This window comes from Lactuca serriola, chromosome 2 (assembly GCF_051521515.1).
Source record: "Lactuca serriola cultivar US96UC23 chromosome 2, Lser_US96UC23_V15, whole genome shotgun sequence".
NCBI classification, from domain to species: domain Eukaryota; kingdom Viridiplantae; phylum Streptophyta; class Magnoliopsida; order Asterales; family Asteraceae; genus Lactuca; species Lactuca serriola.
Genome location: NC_136409.1, coordinates 120,796,406 through 120,801,414, shown reverse-complemented (window position 1 = coordinate 120,801,414; position 5,009 = coordinate 120,796,406).

The following is a 5,009-nucleotide window of genomic DNA, read 5'->3' as shown; positions in this document are numbered from 1 at the left end:
CAAAACCACCAGAGTTCGATGGGACCCAGGATCCGGTGGCAGCGATGAGGTGGATATCTGATATTGAGGGGTGCTTCTTCACTTGCTCGTCTCCTGAGCATTTGAAGGTCCGATTCGCGCTGAACCAGCTTCGCTTGGGAGCGAAGGACCGGTGGAAGTTTGCAACGGCGCATTATACGCCTGCTGAGCTTTCTGCGGTGACCTGGGAGAGGTTCACCACCATGTTTTGAGATGAGTACGTTCCCTAGGTGGAGAGGGAGCGTTTAGCACAGGAGTTTCTGACCCTCAAGCAGGGTACTGAGTCTGTTACAGCAATCACGAGGATGTTCCACGAGAGGGCGATGTTCTGCCTTGAGCACGTGCCTACTGAGCAGGCACGTATGAGCCGCTACTTGAGCATCTTGAGGCGGGATATTCGGGAGTTCGCTGCAAACTCCTCGTACCGGACATTTGCCGAGCTTCAGGCAAATGCCCGGAAGAGGGAGATCGAGCTTGAGACTCAGGCCAGGGAGGAGGCGGAGTCTCAGGGGAGGGATCGGCGACCGGCACAGTCGCAGCCGGCCGCCAAGCGGGCCAAGCCTGCTGATCCCAGACCAGGGAGCCAGAAGGGCCGCACTTACGGAAAGTGCGGCAAGGGGCATGACGGAGTTTGCCGAGCGGGGTCTTGCTACAAATGTGGCAAGGAGGGGCACATGGCCAAGGACTGCCCCAAGGGGTTTGCAGTGTGCTTTCACTGCAACCAGACTGGACACCGGAAGGCTGAGTGTCCGCAGCTGCGCGGAGCACCTCAGGGATCTGCTCCTGCCGCCATCAGAGCTACAGAGAGTCGGCCTATGAAGACCGAGGCACCGAGAGCTCGAGGGAGAGCCTTCCAGCTGACTGCGGAGGAAGTCCGCGCTGCGCCCGATGTGGTGGCTGGTACGTTTCCTTTCATGTATTTATATTGATGTTGAAATATTATGCTTATATTAGGTTATGCATAGGTACCTTCCTTGTGAATTCCGTGCCTGCTTTAGTGTTATTTGACTCGGGTGCGAGTCGGTCTTTTGTATCTTTGGCCTTTAGTCAGCATATCAGTGTTAGTCGTGAGGCATTGAGTCGGCCTCTGATAGTTTCCATAGGTGATGATAGAGTGATTTGTGCCACGGGGGTCTTCCGGGGATGTGTGTTAGAGATTTTCGGGGTTGAGTTTCCGATTGACCTGATTCCTATCGCGATGGGTGATGTCTGTGTCATTGTGGGCATGGACTGGTTGAGCCAATTCGGCGCAGTCATCGACTGCGAGCGTCAGCTGGTGACTATACGAGACCCTAGTGGGGGAGTTCTTTCGGTGTACGACGAGGGTATGCGTTCGGGATCAACCTTTTGTTCGGCCGCTAGAGCGAGGCAGTGTCTACAGCAGGGCTGTAAGGGTTTTGTGGCGTATGTGATGGATACGCGAGCGACTTCCGAGAGACCGAGTTCAGTTGAGGAGGTACCGGTAGTGCGTGAGTTCCCAGATGTCTTTCCCGAGGAGCTGCCGGGAGTACCTCCGGTGAGACAAGTGGAGTTTGGTATTGATTTGATTCCGGGGGCCGCGCCTATCGCTAAGGTGCCTTATCGTCTTGCACCTCCAGAGATGCAAGAGTTATCCTCGCAGCTTCAGGAGTTGCTGGGGAAGGGATTCATTCGGCCGAGCAGCTCGCCGTGGGGAGCACCTATTCTGTTCGTCAAGAAGAAAGATGGTTCACACCGGATGTGCATTGATTACCGAGAGTTGAACAAGTTGACGATCAAGAACCGTTACCCATTACCGAGGATCGACGATTTATTTGATCAGTTGCAGGGAGCATCTTGGTTTTCCAAGATCGACTTGCGGTCGGGATTTCATCAAGTGAAAGTGCGGGATGAGGACGTACAGAAGACAACATTCAGAACGCGATATGGGCATTATGAGTTTGTAGTGATGCCTTTTGGGCTCACCAACGCCCCGACTGTATTCATGGATCTCATGAACAGGGTATGTAGACCGATGTTGGATCGGTCAGTGATTGTATTTATCGATGATATTTTGGTGTATTCGAGATCTAGAGAGCAGCATGAGGAGCATTTGAGTGAGGTCCTTGGGGTTTTGAGATCGGAGAAGCTTTATGCAAAGTTCTCCAAGTGTGACTTCTGGTTGCGGGAGGTCCAATTCCTAGGATATCTTGTTAATCAGGAAGGGATATTGGTCGATCCGGCCAAGGTTGAGGCGGTGATGAGTTGGGAGGTGCCGAAGTCACCCTCTGAGATCAGGAGTTTCCTTGGGTTGGCAGGGTATTATCGGAGATTTATTAAGGACTTCTCCAAAATTGCAGTGCCACTCACTAGATTGACCCGAAAGGGGGTTGCATTCTCATGGGGACCCGAGCAGCAGACCTCTTTTGAGACACTTCGCCAGAGATTGTGCGAAGCCCCGGTGTTAGCTCTCCCGGAAGGGATGGAGGATTTTGTAGTTTATTGTGATGCATCTATTTCAGGGTTGGGTGCAGTTCTGATGCAAAGTGGGCATGTAATAGCATATGCATCGAGGCAACTGAAGCCTCACGAGGCGAGATATCCCACGCATGATCTAGAGCTGGGGGCGGTAGTGTTCGCCCTCAAGATTTGGCGTCATTACTTGTATGGGGTTTGTTGCACGATATACACGGACCATAAGAGTTTGAAGTACTTGATGGACCAGCCCAACCTAAACATGCGTCAGAGGAGGTGGTTGGATGTGGTCAAAGATTATGATTGCGAGATCCTGTACCACCCGGGCAAAGCTAATGTGGTAGCAGATGCGTTGAGCCGTCAGGGGGAGAGCACTCCACTACGAAATGTATGTTTGAGGTTGACCGTGATAGCTCCAGTACTGGATGCCATTCGTGGGGCACAATCAGAGGCTATGCAACCGGAGATGCAGATGAGAGAACGGGTCGTTGGTTTGGTTTCAGAGTTCGTTACGGATGTTCGAGGGTTGATGACCTTCCAGGGTCGGATTTGGGTACCGTTTGTGGGCGGTACGCGTACTACTTTGATGGAGGAGGCACATCGATCGAAATTCTCGATCCATCCCGGGGCTACAAAGATGTATTTGGATTTGAGGAGAGAATATTGGTGGCCCTGCATGAAGAGGGACGTCGCGTGGTTTGTCCAGAGGTGCTTGACCTGCCGTAGGGTTAAGGCCGAGCACCAGAGACCGCATGGCAAGTTGCAGCCATTGGAGGTTCCCGAGTGGAAGTGGGAACAGATCACTATGGATTTCATCACCAAATTGCCAAGGACTGCCAGAGGGGTTGATGCAATTTGGGTGATTGTAGACAGATTGACGAAGAGCGCTCACTTCCTTGCCATTAGTGAGAGTTCTTCAGTAGAGAAATTGGCGGAGGTGTATGTGAGAGAAGTAGTATCTCGGCATGGGGTGCCGATCTCGATTGTTTCAGATCGTGATGTGCGTTTCACTTCCAGGTTCTGGAAGAAATTTCATGAGGAGTTGGGTACTAGATTGCATATTAGTACCGCATATCATCCCCTGACAGACGGTCAGAGTGAGCGGACGATTCAGACGCTCGAAGACATGCTTCGGGCGTGTGTGTTGGATTTTGGGGGTAGCTAGGATGCGTATTTGCTCTTGGCGGAGTTTTCCTACAACAACAGCCATCATTCGAGCATCGGTATGCCGCCCTTTGAGCTGTTGTATGGTAGGAGATGTCGGACCCCCATTTGTTGGGGAGAGGTGGGACAGAGAGTGATGGGCAGTACAGAGATCGTGCTTCAGATGACAGAGCAGATTCAGCAGGTTAGACAGAGGTTATTGACCGCCCAGAGCCGACATAAAAGTTATGCAGACAGACGCCGGTCCGAGCTTGAGTTTCAGGTCGGCGACTTCGTACTCCTGAAGGTCTCTCCTTGGAAAGGAGTGATTCGATTCAGGAAGAGGGGCAAGTTGGGGCCCCGGTATATTGGGCCTTTTCGTGTGATTGCGAGGGTAGGACTGGTGGCCTACCGTTTGGAGTTGCCAACGGAATTGAGACAGATCCACGACACTTTTCATGTGTCGCAATTGAGAAAGTGTATGGCCGATGAGTCGGCAGTGGTTCCATTAGAGGACATTCAGGTGGATGCGAGCCTGAATTATGCCGAGAGACCAGTGGCCATCAGAGATCGGAAGATCAAGGTTTTGAGGAATAAGGAGATACCTCTGGTGTTAGTTCAGTGGCAGCACCGGAAGGGATCGGAAATGACCTGGGAGCCGGAGCGTGAGATGCGGGAGTAGCATCCAGAGCTATTTTCAGAGTGAGACTTCGAGGGCGAAGTCTAGTCCTAGTGGGGGAGAGTTGTAACAGCCCGGAATTCCAGGTATTGTTATATTTATGATTTTGGGTGTTTTAAGAGGGGACTCGACGAGTTGGAGCTCAGACTCGCCGAGTAGGATCGCGGATCTAGTCGCGGATTCGCGACTGGACTCGGCGAGTCCGCGCTGTTTAGCGAAACCCTAACTTCCCAGGTTTGGGACATATATAAGGGGCCTTATGGCCGTCGTTGTTCACCCTAGTCCTTTGAGTGAAACCCTAATTCGATTGTGAGCATCTAGAGCAAGGTAGAAGACCATTATTGATCTTGGAAGTGTTATTTTGCAAGGAGGAGGAGGCTTGGTTAAGGGAACAACAGGAGAAGCCATATTCTGAGGGTTGGGGACACAGAGCAACGTTATTCAGGTAATATTTTCGAGTTGTTCCCTTCTATGTTGATGTGTATATGGATTTAGGGTTTATTGAACCCTTTTGTGGCTAGATCGAGTGTTTCCTTAGTCCCCCAAACGATTGGAACCCTATATTGGGACCCTTGGAAGTCCAGAGTGTCCCATGCCTGAGTTTTTCGGGAATCAATGGAGGTTTTGGATTGGAATCCTTATGCCTTAGGTCAAAACGTCAATTATGAGTCATGGGGTGTATTATGAGCACCGAAATAAGGACTTTACGTGATGAACCAGTCTAGGAAGGCCAGAC